The sequence below is a fragment of the Melanotaenia boesemani genome, chromosome 23 (genome assembly GCF_017639745.1).
Source record: "Melanotaenia boesemani isolate fMelBoe1 chromosome 23, fMelBoe1.pri, whole genome shotgun sequence".
NCBI classification, from domain to species: Eukaryota; Metazoa; Chordata; class Actinopteri; order Atheriniformes; family Melanotaeniidae; genus Melanotaenia; species Melanotaenia boesemani.
This window is the reverse complement of record NC_055704.1, coordinates 14,939,634-14,964,818: the sequence shown is the minus strand read 5'-3', so window position 1 is coordinate 14,964,818 and position 25,185 is coordinate 14,939,634. Positions and strand designations below refer to the sequence as shown.

Here is a 25,185-nt window from a genome sequence, read left to right as displayed (position 1 = left end):
CACAAATAGAAGGGTACAATCTTCGACCAGATTGTCCCATTTTATTGGAAATGGGGAGATTTGTGAGATGTTTGAAAGGCTGAACCTTTGGTTTTGCTTTTGACTGCAGCTCACTGTAGTTTCCCAGTTTTAAATAGCTTTTCAGACTTGGGTCTTACTTTAATCACTACTATTTGTAAAACTAAAATCTTGCTTGTGTTATTTTGGTTGGGCTGCTCCCTATTTGTCAAGTAAACTTTTGCCTGCAAGCAAAGTCTTAATTCAGTGTAACCATCACTGATCTGATTATTTCTTAATCAGAGCAATGCATCCAGCCAAAAACCAAGTGGAAAACCCCTGATAGATCTATTATAAAAGTGCAACAAATAGTAGATTATTTGCCAGAAAATGGACCTATTGGTCAATCAGGAGGCTGTAAATCAGTAGATACAGCAAGAACGAAGGTACAAAGCTGAACCTCAAAACTATAACCAATGACTACAGTGGTAAGTGTGGGTTAGCATTTTGTAACCTTCCAAAGTTAAATTTTTCTACATGTTTTTGTTTGAGTACTACAAATATTGTTTTCCCATCTGACACGTTGGTTCAATTTAAAATGCCTATAGTGTGACATGTTACATTTTTTAACATGAGCAGTGGAGTGAATGTTTAATGAAACTGAAACTTGTGTACCTGTGTACTCTTTCAACCTGTAAGAAGAACTGAAGGACTTGGAGTTTAAACCTAAGGAATGAGAAAATTAGTCAAATCCAAATAATGTGAAAACTTGGGCATTTCCGGCTGAAACCTGTTTATTTGAGGTCACAGAAAATATAAACTAAATGGCTCAAAATGTAAATTTTACAAGACTAAAAAAACAAACGCACTCACACCCAGATGCTTTTGTCTACGAGAATGAGACCAGTAATCTTTCCTCCACTTATCTTGGACACATCAGCTAAATGGGAAGTGAAAAGTCAAATACGAGATGTCACATTTAGTTTACTTCCCTGCCTGCTCCCTACACCCCTCTCCTTTATCCTTCTCTCTCTTATGCTCTCCATCCATCTCCCATTCTGTTCTGCACATCTCTATTTGATTGCGTCTTCCTCCTCCTCAACATGACATGCTCGCAATACACACTTGGTTTCCATCTGGGTGACGGTTGTGTACCGGCATGTTGAGTTAATGGATTTTATACAGAGCATGGAGCATTTAATCAGAGTGTGGAGTAAGAGGGTCTTAAGAGACTGTCAAAACGATAAATGCAGCATGAGGAATGAGCAAATGAAGGAAAGGAAGGAGACTGAGAAGAAATTTAAAATAAAATCTTATATCGCCACCCATCCCAGATGCCTCACAAGAAAAATAAAAGTCTTTTGGTGATTCTTCTATATAGGGAAGAAGAAAAAAATAGACAAAGTCCTGTCTCCGCCTTAAAATGGCCCATTCTGAAGAGCACAATTCAGCCAAGCACAAAATTATATTCGTACATGCTATTTTACTAGCTTCAGTAAGCGTAATACAAACTTTAAATGGTGTTCAACAACCTTATGTGTGTAGGAAAAAAGGCACAATGCGCCACAATGAGATAATGTATGGATAATGTGTGATAATGAAAAAGTTGACATTTAATAAGCCAGAGCATTTTCAGTCGCCACTGAAAAACGAAGCAATTTTCTGCAGTAAACCATGATTATGTAGTATTAGCCCTGGATTTCTAAAAGACTGAGATATGCTATCTGATAGCGGTCTACAAAACAACAAAAGACCATCTACTGAAAAGTCTGCTTCTCCACTCACACTCCATTTAAATTTAGGGTTACCTCACTAAAATGTATTAAACAAGCTGTGGAAAGAGGTAATGTGATGGGAGATGTTTTTCTTTACCTTAAAATGGCATTTGACACCGTTAACCACAGTTTGCTTTATTATCGTTTAATTTCTCCTTTGAGGCAACATTATGGTTTCCATCTTATCTTCAGGATAGGAAACAGTGTGTCAAAGCTCACCAGAGCACATCCACCTTTTTAAATAACCACATGGGCCATGGGCCTTCAACAAGGATCCATTGTTGGCTTTTCACTTTTCAGCCTGTTTTTTTTTTTTTTTTTTAGAACAAGCACTGATTTCAATCGAGGATGGTTCGGTCAATTAGGTGAGTCGCTGTTTGAGTTTCTGTCTTGGTTTTGGGTTATTTTTTACATTGCTAGTGTGGGGCTCTGTCGTTAGCACATTCTCTCTACAATCAGTTGTACTGTTTATTGTTCAGGGCAAAGCAAAAAGAGGCTCTGATTTTGGGAAAAATCTCGCATAAAAGAGAATTTGTTTAACTTCAGCAGAACAAGCACTGATTGATCAATTGTGGATGGTACATTCAGTTAGGTGAGTTATCACTTGAGTTTCTGTCTTGGTTTCGGGTTACTGTTTACATTGCTACATGAGCTCTGCCGTTAGTACGTTCTTACCAGAATCAATTAGGCCGTGATGCAGGTCATACCCACCGTTTACTGCTCAGGGCAAAGCAGAAAGAGGTGGTTTCAGCCGGTTGCAATCAAGCAAGGTGAGCTCCAGCTACTTTACCATACATAGTGCGCTGAAGTGTCAGCCATTGCACCAGCCCACATCAGGTTAAGGCTACTTAGGGTAAAGACCTGTGAGTCTACCTGCACGAGTCCACCGAGCAAGGGCACGAGCTATAACCTCCTTACAACCAATTCAATGCACAATGTGCTTCAAACCTATCCCTGTCAGACATGGGTAAAGGCCAAAACGTGTCACCTGTAGACACTGCAATCTGCAAAACCGGTCTTTTCCAATGGGCATGCATGTCAACCACATCATCTGTTGACTTTAGTCTCTGGAACTGTCAGTCTGCAGTGAACAAAGCAGAATTTATTAGTTCATTGACAAATCTCTCAGACATTCAGTTCTTAGCCCTGACTGAGACCTGGATCCAACCAGAAAACACAGCCACTCCAGCTGTCCTTTCTGTCAATGCAGAATTTACCCAAACATCTCGTCCTATGGCTGACTGCTCATCACTTGAGTATCGTGCAGTAAAGGTTTTTACACCCATCACTGCATACATTCTGGTCATATACTGCCCTTAGGGAGGCCATATAGATGAGTTTGTCTCTGAAATGGACATGATACTTTCTGACATTCCTGATGATGGCACACCACTAATTGTCATGGGAGACATGAACATTCACATTGGCAAAACACAGGCAAATGTGAAAACTCATATACTCCTTCAATCTCAAACTGGCAAAGTCTCCTCCAACACACAAAGCTGGCAATACTCTTCACTTGGCACTGACCAGAAACTGCTCCACGGCTGACCCGTCTGTCATCCTACTGCACCTCTTACCACTTCCTGGTTAAATTCTCTGTCTTCCTTCCTCACATCAATCAAGCACCTCCAAAAATGGCATCCTACCCTACCACAGAAACTTGAGATCCCTCAGACCTACACATCTGTCTGACCAGGTTTACTCTACCCCCCTTACCACTCAGACTTCCCCTTACTATTTGTTGATGAGGCTAAAGAAACACTCTTACTACTCTCTCGCCTCCGCTCTGGACTAACTCTGTCCTCTGGTGTCAAAACCAGCTAGACAAAATCCTCCCAGTCCATGTCTCACTGAGGTGCTAAGGAATCACAGAGCTGGCAGAAAGGGCAGCAGAAAGAAAGTGGCACAAATCAAAAGAGCACACTGATTTGTCCGAGTACCAGCAAAAACTTGAAATTTTCACATTCAGTCTCAAGGCTGCAAGATAGCCTTTTATCAGAACAAGATCCGCAATGCTCCCAACACACAACAACTGTTCACGCGTTTAACTCACTTCCATCTTCACCACCCGCTCAGCCACCGACTGTGTTGACTGCAGAAATGTTTGCTTCCTACTTCACTGAAAAGGTTGCTACCATCAGTAACCAATTCCCTGAGCCTGTCCAACTCAGCCTTACCAAACCAGCTACTGGTGCCTCACTCTGCTCTTTCCACTCTCTAAATGAGGAGGATGTCTCTAAACTCCTAGTCAACTCAAAACCCACAACCTGTCCTCTTGATCCCGTCCCTATGGACATCCTGCAGACCATTCTACCTACAATCAAATCTGCAGTAGCCCATATTATCAACTCCTCTCTTAAATCTGGTGTCTTTCCCTCTGCCTTTAAGAATGCTCGGGTCACCCCGCTGCTAAAAAAAACCCACCCTCAACCCAGCCCAGGTTGAAAACTACAGGCTGGTCTCATTGCTTCCATTCATGTCAAAACTACTAGAGCATGCTGTCTTCAGTCAGGTCTTACAGTTCTACCATGACAACAACCTATTCGATCCATATTAATCTGGCTTTAGGCAAGGCCACTCTACTGAAACAGCTCCCCTGTCAGTTAAGCATTCCCTACAACTTGCCAGCTCCGCTGGTCAATCCTCAATCCTTATACTGCTGGACCTGTCCACTGCCTTTGACACGGTCAACCATACTGTTCTCCACACTCTCAGAGCTTGGCATCATAGCATCTGTCCTCTCGTGGTTTATGTCGTACCTCACAGGAAGATCCTTCAGAGTATCTTGGCGAAGGGAAGTGTCCAGATCAAATGGGCTGACAACAGGGGTTCCTCAGGGCTTGACGCTTGGCCCTCTTCTCTTTTCACTATATACCTCCTCACTCGGTGCAGTCATTAGCTCTCATGACGTCTCCTACCACTGCTATTAAGATGACATTCAGCTTTTCCCTTTCCATCCCACCTGACGACACAACAGTCTAAATGCGAATATCAGCATGCCTTGCTGATATCTCCAAATGGATGAAGGATCGCCACTTTCAGCTAAATCTGTCCAAGACCAAGCTTATTGTCTGCCGAGCCAATCCTTCCTTACCACAGAAAAGCGTGAAACTCGACTATCACACTTGTGCCTACGTCTTTTAACAGGAATCTTGGTATCATGGTAGACAACCAGTTGACCTTTATAGTCCATGCTGCATCAGTTGCCTGGTCCTGCTAATTTGCTGTCTACAACATCTGGAGGATCAGACCCTACCGAACAGAACACATGGCACAGCTCCTGGTTCAAGCTCTAGTCTATTGCAATTTCTTACTGGCTGGCCTGCTTGCATGCTCAGTTAAACCTCTGCAGATGATTCAGAACGCAGCAGCACGTCGGTCTTCAACAGCCCAAAAGAGCTCATGTCACTCTGCTGCTAATCACTCTTCACTGGCTTCCAGTTGCAGCATGCATCAAATTCAAAGTTCTGCTTCTGGCTTACAAAACAATAACCCAAACGGCTCCTGTCTACCTTCACTCCTTAATCCAGAGCTACACTCCCTCTCGACAATTACGCTCTGCCAATAAAAGACGGCCAGTGATCCCACCACAACGTGGCACCAAATCAGTAACTAGACTCTTTTCCTCTGTTGTTCCCTGGTGTTGGAACGATCTACTGAACTCTGTCTGATCTGCATAGTCCTTATCCACTTTTAAGAGCAAGCTAAAGACTCACCTGTTTAAGGAGCATTTTCACACTTAGCTTAACTCTTCTACTCGTCAGAATTAGTTAGAAAGATTTCTCTAGCTCCTTGGCACTGACTACCACTTAATTATGATGTCCCCTTCTGTTTGATTTCTTGCTTATGTTGTTCTTACACTCAGCAGTTAGTCGCTTTGGAGAAAAGCATCTGCTGAATGACTGTAGAATAGAATATATATGAGTATGTTTACATGCCTAGATGAACAGAGTTGTTGCCACGTGACAGGCTGATATATTTGCAGTTGGAAGCAATTAAACATGTGCCCAATTAAGTGACTATTAAATGTATTTTGATGTTGATATTGAAATAATGTATGTCTAAAATTTAGACAACAGAAGTGAAAAAGACATGAGGACAAAAACAATGCAGCTTTTATGAAATGAAAAAAAGAAAAATAAAAGAATTAAAAAACTAAAGAACTGCAGCAGTCAGAAAAATGTCAAAGCTTTCACTCACTCTGAATTAATATTCTTGATCAGCTGAGAAAACACTGATGTGTCCAAGTGAACATAACTGTCTTCTATAAATGTTTAGTTCAAAATATTTCTGTAATGGGCTATCAATATTAAATTTAGTAAAAAAATAAACATGAAAAATAATCAGCATCTGCATCAGCTACTGAATAGCACATATCTGTGGTTAGGCTTGCAGGGTTCATTCCTTTTTCTAGATGGCCTTGTTCTACCTTTGCTCCAAATCAAAGCTAAAACAGTCCAATATTCTCCACAGAAGACATAAAAGCAGCTGATTGCCTTGTGAGCCAAACAGATAAAATAAACTGATAATTAATCAGGTCAATATGAAAACACCACAGGCATCATGCTGTAGTCCTCAATAGTCTTTTTAAAAAGCTGGAAAGCTTCGGCTTCACTGCACATCTCAACAGTTGTCTCAAGCTTGGGTAATTACATAACACACCTCTTTTGCAGGTGTAAAAATCACTGCAGTGCATTAAAAAGTCCCTCTGGAGACTCAAACCAACGGGAAATTGCAGTAAAGAGTTTAATTGTAGAATTGAGAACACCAGGAGGTATAAATTCTTTCTCTGGCACTCTGGAGAGTATTTCTTTTGTTCCTGTCAGTGGGAGAGATAACAATTCCTCCCACCACTAACTACCTGCCTGCCTGCCGACAGGGTTTTGTTGTGTTTTTCTTGTGTTTTGTTGTTGCTAATAGGCCTAATTGGCTATAGCCCAGGCAAGCAGAGAGGCGGGAGATGTAACTACCTGCTCTGCATCTATCTCTCCTTTGCTCTTGTTCTCCACCTCACTCTTCAAGGAAAGGGAATTCTACGAAGACGGAAACTGAAAGACACTTAGAGTGTGACCACAGACAAACTAAGTGCGTATAGCTCTTTGAATTTACACACACAGCCAACGGTGGGTGAATAATGTTGAAGAGAACGAGGCATGAGCTTGCAGAGCACCAGACAGAGGGATAGGAAAAAGAAAAAGGAAGGTGTGTACATCTGAAGTTTCCAAGAGAGCACAGAACAAAGGCAGGTAATGTTTATGGATGATGAACTCTAAAGGCCAGGCATTCACCAAGCAGGACTTTGATTTAAAAAAGACCCTTGATTACCACTGGGTCAGGCTACAGAACATCTGCTCTTGATGTTTAATTGTTGTGCCTGTTTTGTGATGTATACTTCATGCTCCCGTTCTGATCTCTCCACCATACCATATCATAGAGCTACACAAAGCTATTGATATGAGATTAATTTGTTTCACTGCAAGCAGATTTCTGTCCAATATCCCTGCTCATCAGACACAGTTGTGCTTTTCCACAGTAATGGTTAGTAAAAAAAAAAAGGGGGAAAAAAAGTCCCAAGCATCAAAGCCCATGGACTGATAAATTTGTGTTAAGCAAGCAGTATGTGTGACTGCAGTGTCTCTACAAACAAATCTGAAACAATTCTGTGGCCCAATGTAGAAGTGCTGTTAATTGTACTGTGCTCCTCTGAGATCAAGGCTGAGAAACCATCCTGCCAGCACTCTGAGGGAATATATGAGAACAGTATGTCAGTGGCCAGATTGTTTGTATGTGTGTTTGTGTGTGTCTATGTAAGTGTGTGTGTAGAGCAATGGGACCTGAAGGAACACCGCGAGGACAATCTGTCGCCCCTCCGCCTGGGCCCTGGGTGACAGATGATGTGCTCCCACTGCTGAGCTTTGTGCGTGTATGCATGTGCAGTAAGTGTGTTTGAGTTTGGGGGGTTGACCGTATGGAGTCAGACTGCCACAATAACAATAGCTTAATTCAGCCATTTTGTCAGATGTTCCAGCCAAATTGAATGCAGGGATTTTCGTTGTGTTGTATAGGCGAGCTTCTGCAGTGCTGAGGTGTCCTAAAGCAAACATTTCAGCCACGTGGGCTGAGCTCTGACATCTAAGGATGTCGAAGTACCTTCACAAGTTGCTAAAAGTCCTTAAAATGCTATAATGATGAGTGAACTGTGCAAAAAAGCCTGGAAGTCTTTACTAGCCTCCTACACAGAAAGGCACCCTGTGCAGCTTTTATACACTAGCAGCACAACTAAATGTTTTTACAAGCAGTGGAGTTTATTTGTAGCATGCATGCATGTGACGATGCACACACGTGTGTCCCTTAGAGTGTAAGCTTACAGAAATGGATGTAGACTTAACCATAGAATATGATTTCTTTGCAAACAGAAAATGAAAGTTGTGAGAAACACTGCATGCTAATATGTTGTAGCTTTTGTTTACATTAAACAGCCGGATGAAGCAGTAGAGTTGCCACCAGTCCCGTTTTTCCCAGAATTGTTCTCTTTTTTTACAAGCTGTCCCGGGAAAAATAAAATCTCTCCCGGGACACAATTTGTCCCGGTTTTTCGGGGAAAATGCAAAAACCTTATTTGATTTCCTTCGTTCTGTAGTCTACAGATGTCCTCTGTGTTAATGTGGCTGTACGTCACACGCAAGTGACGTGCCCAAGCGCTGAAAGTGGCCCGCGCAAGCCAAGCAGGCCAGGGAGGGAAACTTGATGGAAGACAGACAGCAAGCTGAATCAGGCGTCCGTCTTATTTTCGCCAAGTTTTGGAGTCTTTAATTAAAATGGGAGGAGAGACAACGGACGAGGAAGGAGAAGGAGCAAATTCATGTAAGCCACCGGCAAGAAAAAAACGATATACTCGTTACAATCCTCACTGGGCGACACTTTCGGAGTTTGAATGGGTACGGCCGACCCAGGAAGACCATTTTTCAGCTACTTGTGTTTTGTGTCCGGCAAAAATATCTGTAAAATATGAAGGGAAAAACGCTTTGGAAATCCACGCGAAAACAAAAAAGCATCAAGTTGTGGTATCAAACAAATGAAAACAGGCAGCCATTGCAACTTTTATGACCAAAAAAGGTTCACCAGAATTTCATGTTAATTTAGTTTGAACTGATAATAATCCCCGATTCCTCTGCCCCAAACTTTATGTCCAGTGTCCCTTTTTTCCACAAATCCAAGGTGGCAACCCTATGAAGCAGGGTTCCTGAATGTGTCTGTATGCATGGTTTTCACCTTTCTCAACAACTGTTCATCAGATCTACTTCAAACCTATGACCCCAAGGGAGTACAACACTAAATAAGTGGTTTTCATTCAGTGTTTTCACTTTGCTCTTTTGCCTCTTAATTACTATAAAGCATTTGGGAAACAGAAACTTGCCAGAAACAGCATAGTAAAACATGAGAACAGTAACAAACAGAATGGCTCTCACCACATGCAACTGGATAGCTTTTTTACTGAAAAATACAAGAGTTTCTACTTTATTTCATAACAGCTGTTTCAGTAATCATTAGCTCTGCTCCTCTGACACTCTTTATAAGTTGTGTTCACAAGGAGCGAACAAGCATGCATCATTCAGTTCATTCATCTGAAAAACAGTGATGGTGCAGGTATCCGATACTCTTTGTTTCTAAAACCAACCAACTAGCTGCAGATGATGCATTTGAGTACATCTGTAAATTCCAAAATTTGCTTTAAGTATGAATGTGAGGCACTCTGAAGAAATACAGTAATAAAAACATATAGAAAGAGAATTAAAAGCAATATAACGAAAAATAATCTAAAGTTAATCTTCACACAGAGCTAGAAACATGATTAAATATTCACCACCACTAAATACCTACACTGGAAACAGCAGGTTTGTTGTCTTGTACCAAAGAAGGACATGCAATTTTTTCCAAGATCTTAATTTCACTTCCTCTGTTTGGGTTGCATGTTTTCAGCTAGTTTTGATTGATTTTCATGCTGGAAGTTCTTTGGAAAGACAAAAAAAAAAAAAAAAAACTTTTGTCAAGCTGTTATCTTTGGACTTCCTCTTGTTTTCCCCTTTAACAAATTACACAGAGAGACATCATGGAGCTGAGAGCAGTAGCTTTATGGGAAATGTGGTTTTAATTTTAAGAAACCCAGAAGGATACACAGAGCTTATTCAAACACAAACTAGTAGCTAGAAAGTCCTTGTAAAATACTGCACTAGGCCATCTTCTAACCAGACATTCTCCTTTATTGTCTGAGTCGTGTATGGCTTCAGTGACCACAGGCCAGCCTTCTTAGTATTACTCACCACTGTATTTACAGTGAAACCCCAGGAAAAGCACACCCTTTGTTACCAAGCACTTAAGAAATGACATCTGGTGTATACACAAAGCAGAGTGAGGATGGCATGTGTGTGTGTGTCCATAGCTGTGTGTGCATTTCAGAAAGTCGTTTGTCTCTTAAACTCAAACAAAAGAGCATACATCCTCCATCACAGCTTTATCTGTTTATGCCATCAGCTTCTCAGCACCCAAATGCCTGTAAACACACCAACCCACACACTCGGCCTCACACACACATTAGACAAAGCAAGTAAGCAGGTGGAGGCCGATGCCTCACATCTTTTAAACTAATAAGTTGAGGCGGAAGTTCATCTTCAAGGCACAATACAGTTCAGGTCACAGTCACGCATTGACTGCATGGGATACTGATTTATTCTAATTAAATTTATTGCAGGTAAATCATTGTGCAACTGGCCCATGTCTTCCTCTTGAGTATACACGAAGCTTAAATTTATCAGTATTTAAAGGAGGATGACATGTTTATGTTGTTCATTTATTTTATTTTATATGTAATGCTCTAAATTCAGTGGGGACACAAAAGGTCAGTTGGCTGAGTGGGTGTGTCAGTCAGTCTTTGATTGACAGCAGTGTCGGTGTTGCACCATAGTGAATGAGAGATAAAGCAAACAAATTTACACAGCATGGTGTAAGCTGTGATTTTGGTGTGTGTGGGCCACTCTGATATCAGACTTTTACAAGGCACATTCTCATGCCTTTTAAATGTACTGCTGCTGAAGAGTGAGTTAGCTATCTGGGACAGACATCAACAGTGAATGCTGTGTCATTCAGCAATGTTAGGTTAGGTCCAGGACCTGTGTTCACTTTACATGACTCTCTTGGGTTGTTGCTCACATATGAATCATGTGTTGAGCAGCTGGTTTGTTTACAATAAACTAAGCGTGACATTTCATATAGTTAGTGAGGGACAGAAAATGCTTATCATCACATTTCCTAATCAGGCAAATGCTTTCTTTAATTACCAGCCAAAAGTCATGTGAAAAAAGAAATGCATATAATCAATTAGAGCAAATTTTTTTGAGTTTTTAACATTAGAACTGAAGCGACAATTAAGTTGATAAAATAAATAAAAGCTTTGGTCCTTGCCAGGTTTTATAGGGTAAATATAAGCTCAGATAATGAAACACATCACATTAACACTCAGTCCGTCACCAATGAGTGATCTTTACTCTTCCCAGTTTGATGGGCAGCAACAATTGTTCTTCTAAGATATTGCTGCTTTTTTTCCTTCTTGACATTGTATTAACACACACCTGTGATCTCCAGAGCAGCAAAAAGCCAAAACTTATGCATTTATAAAGGTGTGTGCACTTATTGATGATCAATTAATCAAGTGCATTTAATTGGCAGCATCTGGCTGGCTCTTAATATTTACGGTACCGGTAAGAGCACACTTATTTTTTCACACTCTACTTCTGCATTTTGGCACATTTTTTGTTAAATAAGTTAAGGCAAAGTGTAACATGACATGTGTTAATTATTTGATGTTGTATTTGGCTCATTTTAAACCTGAAACCTTAGAGGGTTTCATTGGTTTTTGGTATACTGCATACAAAGAACACTTATCAACTATGCCTGCTTAAAAAGTAAATGTCTCATGGTTTAACAGTCCATCATGGCACCGTTACCAGACCAACCACATGCAAAGTATAACACATAAAACTGACCAGTCTGGAAATAATTTGAAACATTGCATTTTAGTAGCAAGTTCATGTACTGTGTTATATGTTGTCAACGAGTTATTCTGTCGCACTAACTTGTAAAATCAACATGTATCAACTTTTATCACTGACCCAGAAGTCATAAAGAAAAACCAACACACAACAAAGTGACCCAGTGGTAGGGCCAGTGACCCCATTAGCAGAGCTTCATTCCTACCCCAGTTTCACTCAGTGAACATTAAAGACAACTGGACTTGATGGAAAAATGGATCAAAATCAAGAGCTCCATTCTGAGGCTTCCCGCTTGGCCTTGTTTCTTGGACAGAGCAAAAGAGCAAAACCCATATGTCTGACAATATCATGCCCTGTGAAGCATACCACTCCAGTGGTATCTGATAGAGAAGGAAAAAGGAGCCCACACACACATATACACACAAAATCTGATTTGAGGACAGGGCTTTCTGGATGGCCGCTCTGGCAGATGAAGAGACAGCAGTGACATGTCTTTCTCAGTCAAAAGTGGTTGTGTGTTTAAGTGTGTGCATGTATGTACTCACATTCAGGCAAATGCAAAAAAAATTTTAACCTTGAAATTATATTTACAGAAAGTTTTTTTTTTTCCTTTGGTCTTTTTTTTTTGCAAGCATTACACTCATTACTGTACATGTGTTTATGTGCGTTTGTCTCAACAAGCCACAGAGTGACGACTGTGCTCTCTACTGACCTGGCATTGTTAGTGGGATATACTTGCCCTCACTCACTCTCCATCATACACACTCACACACAACTCAAGCTATCGCCTGCTCTTTGTCCCTTGTCCAGATGGCATGTTGGGCTTTCCTCTCCTATTCTGTCCTCCTGGTCTCTCAGTACTGGGTCTCTGGGCTGGCAGGAGCCATATGTCCAAACTCAACTGACCCAACTCACCCCTTCACTGTCTATTTCTCTGCTTCACTACTTTTCTTCTTGCTTCTTTCTCATTTTTGTCACACACATTACTACAACAATTTATTAATGATTTTTCTTCTTATTTGTAACAAAAGTCTTGGATAAGCTACTGAGGAATGACAGACTACAGGGATCATTAGAACTAATGCACAAATATATTTAGTGTTTCATGAGCTAACTGTCCATATGTCTCAGCTGTCCTTTCCTTTCCTCTTCTCCCTTGGCTTTTATTTTCCAAACAAACATTCCCACTCTCCCTGCACTCCGGGTGTTGTTTCTTTTTTCTGACAGTTTATAGGTCCACTTACCCCTCCAGACCACTGTGTCCCAGTTTATACTCTAGTTCAACCAACAGCTCTGAAAATTATATTATATTATATATATATATATATATATATATATATATATATATATACACTCACACATTAAACAAACTCAGATCACATCTCACAAAAGGGACTACATCCTTCACATTTCTGCAACATTTTTATTATATCGCCTCAAAGGACAATCGCATGAGAATGAAAGTTTGTATTGTTTTTATTTTGTATTGATTTTATTGTTTTACAGATTTTATAGTCTTCTCTGTTATTATTTAATGTTTGTTTTTAGATATTTTATGTTCAGCACTTTGTTCCGTGGTTCCTGTCTTAAAGTGCTTTTATAAATAAAGGTGGCTTTGCACTGTGTAAATGTCTACAGTTATCCTATTGTTTGACTGCTGTGCTAGAGATCACTGTCCTGTTGCATTCCTCTGTTTGAACAAAAGCTTTAACTGTCAGACAGATGGCTTCACATTTAACTTAAGAATATTTTGGTACAGAGAGTTTACGGTGGACTCAGTGACTGTAACATACCAAGGCCCTGTGGCTGCAGACCAAGGCCAAATCACCACCCTCCATCACTGAGCTTCATAGTTGGTATGAGGTGTTTGTGATAAAATGCAGTTCTTGGTTTTTGGGACAAATGGATCTTATGTCATGTCTCTTCGAAGGTAATCATTTCTAAAGTTTTCCAAGTCTTCTAAGCTGTGCTGGCATGTTCTTTTTAGAGAGGCCTGGCCAACCTTCCCCAACAAGCTGCACTCATTCAGTCTTTTTTCCCCTGCACAGTCATGAACTTGAATGTCTTGCTGCATGCAAACTGATGCCTATAGTCTGAGACATAGTTCTAGGGTTCTTTTTAAACTCCTCTAAGCATTTTAAACAAGGTAATTTGTATCCAAGCAGTGCAGTGGAGATAATTTTAATGCTGTAAGATTAACGACAGCAGATACTTATGAATATAGCCACAAGTTTAGCTTTGCAAGGAATTTAAACTCTCCATTAGTGGTTGTTTGACAACCTATCACAGCAAATGTAAATTAAACTAATAAACTACAAATGAAAAAACAAAAACCATCTGGCTTAACTCCATACTTAAAGGTTTTGTGCTAAACACATTACACACTTCACTGACCTCTCATACTAAAGATATTTGGGCATGTAGGTCTTCTGTTCTTTAGCTTAACTTGTGCCTTTTCTCTGCCCATTAAGTCTTATTGTTCTATTGGCACCTAATTTCTAACAGCTACAGACTCTTATTATTTTTCTACACTATTTAGAAGGAATATTATGCCATGAAGGAAAAACACAGGAAAAACGATGTTTAAGTTTAATTTGACTAATAACATTAGAAATATTTTATGTGGTATCATTATTGGCACATAATATGACCATGGTAATCATGTTTTTAAAAAAGGTCTGTGCCTTTTATAATTTTTCAGCTATATTCCAGTATATGGTGTCAGTTTCTAGGGGTTTTTGTAAATCCTGTTATTAAAAATATTCCCAGCATGTTCTGCATGATTTGGCTCATGTAGGCCTCCTCTAAGGCATACTTGAAGGGAAATGTCAGTTTAAAGCTTTTTCTTCCCTATTTCTCATTGTCTTCATTACATATAAAATGTGCAATTCATAATTTTCAAGTTTTACTTGAAAGTTTTACATTGCTTTAATAAACTTATCTCAGAGCAGTTCTGGTCTCTTTATTGATGTGTGAATCTGTGTGAACAGATTAAAGATTTTTCATTACAAGTGCATTACAAGAGAAAATCATGCAAATAATTATTTTGAATCACCTTAAGTGTAAGAAGGAAGAACTGTTCAGTGTGCACAAAGTCACACCAAGCCTCCTCATCCTCCCTGTCAGATGTGCAGATGTGATGCTTACTAGATGCTCCTGGCCCAAAAGAGGCCATCCAAATATGCAAAAATACTTGATGTTAACCATGTGACGTCACAAAGGCTGCATGTTTTCTTTTAGATAACATGATGCTGCAGCGCTTCCACAAACTCTACTACTCAATCCCATTCAGCTCACGATAATTTGCTTTACTTTAAAACCGGTCTCTTGATGACTTTCATACTTAAATTGTGTTATTAGTGTTTTTGTGCATGTGATATTGGGTGATATAAAAAATAGAAGCTGACCTACTAGTGTCCCCACAGATGTGGCTCTGTCGCAGAAGGAATACCCATCATCAAGAGAGACAGCCAATCCTGGTAAAGAGAAATAGAGATTTACCTTAGCTGTATTCCACATTCAGAAAGACATTCTGATTAACAATACAGATACACGTTGACACAAACACCCAGAGTCACTGCAGGACAGGGGAGATGGGGAAAAAAAAAGAGAAAAAGGAGGGTGGTGCAGACATTACCAGAGACTGAAAAGTGCTGTTCAAAGAAAAGAGAAAATTAAAGAAATCAATACTCTAAAAGGAAAGAAAAGGAGTGGTGGGATGGACACTTTCGAGAAGTAATATGAGGAACAAATCAAAGAAGTTACATTAAAAGAAGGAGAAAAATGTAAAAAGGAGAGTTGAAATATAAAACCAGACCAGACTTACACAGAACTCTAAGTGTAGGTCAGTAATGGTGCACTTTGCAACTTTGAAAATATATATTTATTTTCTTTTTGTAATTATTTTGTTCAAAGTGCACTGGAGAGAATAAATCTCTGTTTATGAAGAATACTCAGCATCAAAACTCCCATTTCAGGGAGGCTGTCTGAAACACTTGTCTTCCAATTTTATAAAAACTACTGGTTGATTTTGCTCTTAGTTTTGATGTTGAAGGTGTTTTTAAGGTTCAGCTAATTGCAGCATGGAACAAGATTAGCTCCACTCATTCTGTAGTAATATCAAGTCTTACTTATGAAGTTTGACTTTGCAGTGTTGAAGCTTCTTTAAGATGGCAGCAACTTTCTGGAATTGCATTTATTATTATCATCATCATCATCATTATTATCATTATTATTATTATTTTGTATTTTACAAGCTGGATGAGAAGATTCCTACCTACCTTTCTAATTACTATATGGGAAAATTAAAGCAGCCACAGCCTGAAGCTGTTACTTTTGCTTAGGGTAAAAGACTGGAAGCAGAGGAAACAGCCTGGCGGTGTCAGAAGGTATAACCATAACCACATGGTTGCTTGACATACAATGACAACAAGACTCCAGGAAGTCACTGCACACAACCAAAAAAGAAGAAAAAATAAAGTCCCAACTCTCACCGAGACTACAAATTTAAATTTTTAGAGAAACATGTTAATGAATTAACTTTGGGGCATGAGCATGGCTTTCTGTTTTTCCCCCCCATGTCTGGCCTCTGTGCTAAGCTTACTAGCTTCTGGCTTCATCTTTATATCGACAGACATGATAGCAGTAATCATCTGCACAAGTCTTCAAGAAAGTTTTTTTTTTTGTTTGTTTGTTTCAGGCCAGTCTTGTCAGAGAAGGTTCAGATCTGACAAATGTAATCCAGTCTATTGTTTCCGATTCTAGCTCAGCTTGGCCAATTCAGCCCCCATCAAACACCATCTTACTCAATACTCCTCAAAACTAGTCAGTTTATCTTTAGAAGAAGGAAACAGAGCTAAATATTTAACATTGAAGTTGAAATATGTTCCACTGATAAACGTATACTCTGCCTGGCCAAAAAAAAAAAAAAAAAAAAAAAAAAAAAAGGAAGTCATTTCCTAGAATTAACTAAGCAAATGAGTATGAGCATCCTATTGGATAATTACTGTATGGGGGATTATCTTTCAGCTGGCAACAAGTTATTTAATCCCAACTAATGCAGTGAGTAGCTTCTCATTTCTTAAACAACCATGTGGAAATGTGCATCCTGTGATCGTGGAAAACATGTTAAGTCTGTTTAAGAAGAGCTAAATCATTGGCATGCATCAAGGAAAGAAAACATCTAAACAGACGGCAGAAACTGCTAAAACTGGGTTAAGAGCTGTCCATTGCATCATTAAAAACTGGAAGGATAGTGTGGAACCATCCTCTCCCAAGGAGAAATCTGGTAAGAAAAAAATCCTGAATGATGGTAACTGGCGATCATTTAAATGTTTGATAAAAATCAGATTGAAGAAAAACAACAGTTATAACTCAGGGCTATGTTTAATAACTAAAGTAAGAGCATTTCCACACACAATGTAAGTAAAAGTTTATTTATATAGCACCTCTCAAGTTATAAAATTACAAAGTGCTTTACAGTAGCCAACCATGTAAAAACAAACAAAAAATGAATAAGCAGATTTAAAAAGATTTTTTTTTTCTTAATTGACTTTTAAAAGCAATCACAGAGTCCACCCAGCTCAAGTCCAAAGGAAGAGAGATCCAGAGTCTGGGGGCCACTGAATAGAAAGCGCTGCCTTCTTTGGTTTTTAACTTTGTATGGGGTACCATCAGCAGGCCCTGGTCACAAGACCTTAGGGACCTGCCGGGGAGATGTGGCTTTAAAAGCCCTGACTGAAAATGGTCAAGAATGCTGTGTTGATCCAGAGCAGCAGTTAACTGGTTGACCACAACCTTCTCTAGAATCTTAGCAATAAATGGAAGCTTGGAGATGGGTCTATAATTGTCAGGCAGAGAGGGATCCAGATAGTCTTTTTTTAAAAGTGGGTGCATTTCAACAGTTTTTAAATAAGTAGGTACCTTACCGGAGGCCAGTGAAACATAGACAATAGTGAGCACACTGGAACCAAAGCACTGTTAGACATTTTTTTTTTTAACAAAGATGTGGGTAAAATGTCCGAACAGCAAAAAGAGTCTTTCATTATAACAATAAGCTTGGCTAACTCAGGTGAAGTTACTAGTGCAAAACTGTCCAAGATAGCAGGCCAAACTAGAGTGGGGACTATCAACACAGATGCTGAGGAAGAGATATTTCTTACATTACTAACCTTAGCAACAAAAAAAACAAAAACAAAACATTGACAGTTAAATGACTAGAGAATAGAATAGAAAAATATGTAGACTTCACTTCCTTAACTGAGTTATTATAGGATGCCAAAAGATCCTTTAAGTGTAAGGACCAGTAAAAGCACTTGTAAATTAGTTTTCTTCCCATATGTTCTTGCACATACGTTTAATTTTCCTGCAGAAATGCTTTTAACAGCATATATCGTCATTTGCTCATGGCAAGGACTGTAAAACTGGTACTGATCCTGTTTTGAAAAAACAAATATCTAAAATAGAAAGGCAAAATGGACTCTGGAGCAACAGAAGAAGGTCTTGTGGTCATATGAGTTCAGATTTACCCTATTCCAGAATGATGGGTGCATCAAGGTAAAAAGAGAGGGAGTTGAAGTGATGTTGCCATCATGCCTACTGCTACTGTACAAGCATATGGGGGAAGTCTATGATATGGGGTTGTTGCAAATGGTCAGGTCTAGGTTCAGTAGCACGTTGTGCCCAAAGAATAAGGTCAGCTGAATATACTGAATGAGCAGGTTATTCCATCAATGGATTTTGTCTTTCTTGATGCCACGGGCATATTCCAACATGACAATACCAGGATCAGGTTCAAATGATGAAAGAGTGGTTAAGGGAGCATGAGACATTATTTTCCCACATGGATTAGCCACCACAGAATCCTGAGCCCCATTGAGAATCTTTGAGATTGTTGGAAAAAAAAGCTTTGCACAGTGGTCGGCTCTCCCATCATCAATACAAGATCTTGGTGAAAAATTAATGCAACACTGGATGTAAATAAATCTTGTAACATTGCAGAAACGTATCAATACAATGCCACAGCAAATGCTGCTGCAATCAAAGCTAAAAGCAGTCCAACATTAGAGAGTGACCTTTTTTTTATTTTTTTTTTTGGCCAGACAGTGTATGTACAACTTTGTCATCACAATCTCAAAAGCAAGGTGAGGACAGGGACACAAGCTAATGAAGCTGAGGACAAAGACAGCTCATTGCTTGTGTGAAAAACAAACTGTGGGGTAAACATCCAGATCAGTGGATCTCCTCTTGGCAGGCCTCAGCTGCCTCTCTGCCACGTCCAGTCACAAAACCACCACCCTCCTCCCTCTTGTTCCAACTCAACACCTCCCCCTTAAACATCGGCCATTAGATACACACACATACACACATACAGTTCCATTTATTACTCTTTAAAAAGGTCACCATTTTCTCTGGCTAAGCGCCCTGTGCTATTGATAATTTTATGCATAAACAAATGGCAAATTTGTGCCACATAAATATGTATTAGCAATTAATAATGGTGGTGTGTGAGGGGACGCCAGGTGCATGCCGAGTCGAGCTGGCTGGCTGCTAGTGAAGCCACTGAGCTGGACTGGTGGCTTTATGCTGCTAGCTGGTCTCCCTCTCCTCCACTGTGCTGGCACAATGGCAGCTCCACAATGGCCACAAGAGTAAAAAACACACAACTTTGAAGAAGCACACAGGTTTGAATAAACACAGAGAATGACACCTGCATTCAGTTTAGTTTTTGCTTATTTGCATGTGAAAACACTAATGCACACCAAGACAAATCCGCATTTGAGCACAGAGGGAGGCCTGAGGGAGGGCTGGCACAGCAGGACTTAATGTCCTCTGTCTCTTGCACCTGAAAAACAATGCATCTAATATTGTATTTCACATACACCACCAAGAGCAGGCCACAAATCTCTAAGGCAGTTGTGCTTTAAATATTTTCAGCAAAACTTGTTAAAAAAAAACAAAAAGAAATTAAAAACTGGGTCAAGGAGAAGAGATCCTAGATGAAGTTTGCTTTATGTAGAAGTCCACATTAATAAGCAGCTTGTCTTTACAAATGCTTGTATTGTTTCAGTTGTTCAACAGATAATTACAGAGAATATGTTGATTATGTTGCTTTAATGCATCATCTGTGTTCAAACTGTCACAACCATCTGCAAATATTACCTGTTCATGATATGTCTTCAGGACTTGAAATTCAGCCCAGAGAGAGCATGTGTTGAGCTAAATTAAGAGGATCTAGCAAATCCACACAAGCAATTCCAACATGCATTTACTGTGATGTAATTTAATAAGGTCCAGTGTTTACTAGTAGCTGTGCTGTACAGAAACACTGTTAAGCAAACTAACTTCTCTCATGTAGAGGACATTGTGTGCACCTCCTCTCTTCCTTGGTACAGGGCTATGAACTCCTGATTCCAATGCTGCATCTCAATAATACAAATTATTTGACAGATATGAACTTAAGAGAAGAGAAAGAAAGGAGAAAATAGGCAAAGTGCAATATAAATTGGAAAACAAGTAATTAAAGCACCAGTCATTAGGGCTGGGCATCCAGAGCTTCTGCAACGCAACAAGAAGGCCCGTTTACATTTCTGGTTTCATACAAGCAGCATGCTTCTCACTGCCTGCTACCATAGATTATGTGTTTGCATTATGCACACTGTGGAAAAATGCAGGACTGGGATGACTGGGATCTTAGCCTTCTATAGATGGAAGGGCAATGAGGTGCAAGTGAGAATAAATGAGATGGAGGCCAAATTTTTCATGATAAAGCTGCTTCTTCATCTTCAGAACAGGCTATAAGCTTCATAGTTGTTCCCAAGTTTTTGAGCTTTTTATATAGAATAACTAAAAATAAATAGTTGCATTAGGAAATTGTGTTCCAAGAGATTAACAGAAATTTACTCAATACACATCCCAAAAAAAGTGAACACGGTGGCTAATAAAAAAAATCCCTTAAAATTGATAAAATAATTACTTAAGTCCATGTTCTTAAAAAATAACTTTAAAATGTATTCATATGATCTAATAGTCACATTAAAAAATAACGAGACTTTTATCCATTTATTTTATTAACAGAACAGAGAGGCGAGAAGAATATGAGGATGAAGATGACAAATGGAAATTGGGGTAAAAAAAAAAAAAAAAAAAAAAAAACAAACAGCTGGAGACCTGAAGAAGAGGAAAGTATCAAATTGACACATAATTGAGACAGTTTTCATCAATTCATGTTTTATATCCATCCATGGATTCATTTTCTATATCCGCTTATTACACTGTAGGATCATGGTGGTGCTGGAGCCTATCGCACCCAGATCAAGCGAGAGGCTGGGTTCACTCACAAGTCGCCAGCTTGTCACACAGTGAACATAAGGAGACAAACAACTACTCACACTCATATTCACTTCTTGGAAGAGTTTAGAATACCACAGAAAGGCCCGTGCTTAGGTTTGAACCAGGAACCTTCTTGCTGTGAGGCAACAGTGTTAAAACTAGTATCTATTCATTTTGGTACTGAGGCTTTCAGAATGGCCAATGTGCACATTGACCCAGACAATTGTCACGGTTAAAGTACCACTCTAGATTTGTAAACCAAAACTTACATAATAAAAGTATTTAAGAGAAATGAGATATTTAGCAAAAGAACAACAAAGATGTAATATAGTACAGATGTGGGGTGAAAAGAGCATAAATAAGACCTATTTCAAGGAACATTGTTTTTTTTTTTTTTTCAAATAGTCACACTGAGGCAGCTCTAAGAAATGACCACTAAGTAAGGAGAATGGTAGACTAACGCAACAAAGAGTAATATAAAATGCAATACAAAGAACTCAAGCAGTCACTTTTCTGCTGAAATGTCATGGAGTAAGTTGCATATTAGAGGCCACTAAAGTGAGAACACAACGCAGATAAAACATAGTATAAAAAATTTCACACATGCTGTATAGCTTTGGGGAAGCTAAACCAGCAAGCGATGTTTTTAAAATATTGTGAAGGAGCTGCAGAGGCTGCATGTATGTGCCAGTCTTATGGTTAGTGTGTGTGTGTGTGTGTTATTTTGTCCGTCTGTTGTTGTGAGAGCAGGCTGGCTCCCCTGTAGAGCACAATCACTCTGCTTCGCTAAACACAATCACACAACCTCAACCCTACTCACATGACCCACTGAGGAAAAGAGAGAGTGGAGGGAGCCTACATGGATATGTACGTGTGTGTGTGAGTGTGTGTGTGTCCTAGGAGTACTTGCAGGACAAAAGGCAGCCCCATCTGTTCCATTGTCACAGGGTCTTTAATACGGATCAGATAAACATGACATTTGGGATGAGCCGCCAAGCTCACGTTATAAACCCTGACACCGGAGCCCTATCTAGCTCAGTGTGCATATGTGTGTGCGCACAGTCAAGCTCCATCCTGGTCTACATGTGAGAAACATGGAGAGACTAGTGCACATTTACCTGTATGTACACTGTGAATGTATTTTTTACTCTTACCACAGTCTTGTCATTTGTGCGTTTGTTTCTAATTGATCTGATGATTATTATAATAATTAGAATAATAATTAAAATACATATTGTATGTGAGAGCTTGGGTGTGTGTTCTTTTGGGTTGTATAACCTACTCCCATTCTCAAAGGTACAGAACAGGGCTGACACGTTGGATCTGTAGTGGCTGTGGGAGGATTAGCAGCCCATTGGCCTAATCAGAGAAGGTAATCAGTCCATACTCTATCATGGCAACAATCAGTCAAGAGAGACACACATCTGCCTATTGAGCTCAGCTCTAATTCCATAATAGTGATGAAACATCTGGTCATTTGGGGCTCAATGCAATCAAGAAAAGGGATTGGGACAGTTGCACATGGCAAACCTATAGTCATTATCTGTTTCAGGCTACAGAAACACAGAAGGATATGCACAACAAAACAGGGTCACAGGTCACACTGCTTCAGTGAATTTGAGTTCACATAAGGTAGATAGGAGATAAGAGACACAAATTAACACAAAAAAACACCCTGGACACGATGCTGCATATTTGTTTTCACATGCAGCTTTCTGAAAAAACAACTTCATGAATACACAGCTTCAAAAATATTATTCACATAAGGAACTTTTTAGAAAGTGTTTATTAAACTATCAAAAATCTGAAAAAAAAGAAAATCTGCAATTTTGGAAGAAATCTACCTGAACCACCTGTTTTCTTTTTAAAGACAATGAGAAGCTACAAAGAGATGACTCGATAATTGAAAACGCCAGTTTATTCTTGGCTTCTGTTATTTTCTAATCTATAGTAAGAGAGATAAGTCAAAATAAAATGTAGAATTAGATTAATAAGAATAAGTTTACATCTGCATGTTTTCTGAGCTCATGTGCTAAACAGAGTCAATTCTTCAAAGTTCATTTTAAGACCATCACTGAACTCATCACCAGTTAAACAGGTGTTTCACACATTTCCATTAACCACAGATAAGTAGCTTTGCCTCTTTTTTTTTTTTTTTTAAAACTCCAGGCGATTTTTTGTTGACATTAAGGAGAAAAACTGCCAACATCACTTTCTTGACAGTTAAAATTTAAGTTATGTCGCAGCCAAGTTTGGCAGTTAATAGTTTGGTTCTTTACAACCTCCTATGTGTTATATTTTAATACTTTCCCATTTTAGTATCTGCTGGGGGAAGTGCTGTTAATACTTCCACTACCTTGAGAATATTTCTCAGCAACTGTGAGTGGAGCAGAAAATTTCAGTTTTGAGTTTTCTGCTATACTTTGCACATTTCTAAATCAAGCACCTTATTTAGTTTTTAAAAATGTCTCAAGTACTTTTATCATTTTATATTGAGATGATGCGCTCCAGTTACCCATCATTTGCAAGTTTTGAGAGGAAGTAATAATCTACCGTGTTAAGGCAAATATGAACCAGATAAATTAAAAGAAATTCCCCTACTACAGAGGCTTCCTTCTGTTTTACCTTGTTTAGTTTTTCTCTCTCTCTCTCTTTGCCCTGCCCCCTCAAACCAGAAGTGCCACCAAATTCCTCGCCATCTGAGACTGTGGACCAAATTACCCGAGTAACTACACACAAACCAAGACACAAACACGCACACGTGTGTTAGAGATAAGTGAAAACTGACCCCCACTGAATACCCCCAAGGACTTTGCCAGTGAATGCATGCATGCTCTTTTGAAGCCGTCTGTATGCGTGTTTCCTCTCTGGCTGTGCATGTGTGTGGCGTATGTGTTGAGACATAGAATCAAATGTTCTGCTGGAATAAAAGAGCCATTGTACACCAAGGTGGTCCCAGTAGGACTTCCAATCCTACCTTTCACACACACAAACACTCACCTTGATGAAGACATATAAATGAATATATACCACATACACATACACACCACACAAATATATTCACACAGCTCGTAGGCCATCAGACAAACACACATTACATGAACTCCCTCCGTCTAATTATAGCTTTTTTGTTAGTGGGCTGCAGTTGCTCTGAAGTAAACATTTGCCTGTGAGATGTAAACGCTGGTCTGTGTGAATCAGACACACACACACATACACACACCCCATCACGGTAGTCTGAGTAATTCAGACATTGTTACTTCCTTCCTGTGGGGTGATGATGTTTAGTCTCCACACATTACAATCTGATTGGTGCGTTTGATCTCATCCACTTCCTGTTTAGAAGCACCCCAACCTCTCCTGGCTCAGATCTGGGATCAGCATTTATCAGACAGATTCATGTGTTCCACATGTAGGAGCTTCTGAGATCAGATTAGTCTGCTCAATGGGTGATTCATTCCAACCATCAGCTTCATTTGGATGAATGAATGGCGGTCTGACAGCAAATTGTTGCATTACTTACGGTCTTTGAGAACATGTACACAATGAGATGTCACTAGCTATAATCTCTTAACTATAAAAACTAAAAGATGAAATTAGTGACCTTAAGAAATACATTTAGTTTTGCATGGCTTGTGACAAAAGCTACTGGGCATAAAAAAAAGGAACAAAATACATAAACTTTTAAAGCAATATAAGGCAACTCTGAAATGCATTCTTGCACTAGTTATTTGAGGGTGATAAGGGAAGTGAATCACATTCAGAGATATTCTGTAAGATATTCCATTTATAGTCAGCTTAAACTGAAGTGATGTAAGAAATGACTGGATTCCTTCTTTTGACAACTGCAGAGCCATTCAATCCCACAACAGACTGCACATCCTATTAAAACAAATGTATTTCCAAAAACCCTGTAAAGCAGGTGTTTAAAAAAAAAAAACAACTTTAATCTCTTGCCGATTTTTTCTTTTAAATATAAGTAGCTGTTGGATGGTTCTAGCTATTCTACAAATATCACTAAATAATTCCCCTTT

At 39.3% G+C, this 25,185-nt stretch overlaps 1 protein-coding gene across 8 annotated transcripts in view; it reads right to left on the bottom strand.

Annotated features, from left to right (window-relative positions):
* Window positions 1-25,185, bottom strand: part of sox5 (SRY-box transcription factor 5) — a 285,484-nt gene that overhangs the window by 225,334 nt on the left and 34,965 nt on the right. For 6 of the 8 annotated variants that reach the window (XM_041977289.1, XM_041977279.1, XM_041977276.1 and 3 more), the window contains one exon: window positions 15,229-15,297. The gene's annotated coding sequence lies outside the window, so the exon portion shown is untranslated. Of the gene's footprint in view, window positions 1-870; window positions 890-15,228; window positions 15,298-25,185 lie in introns of those variants that run through there. The other 2 variants (XM_041977282.1, XM_041977281.1) reach the window with 2 other exon arrangements.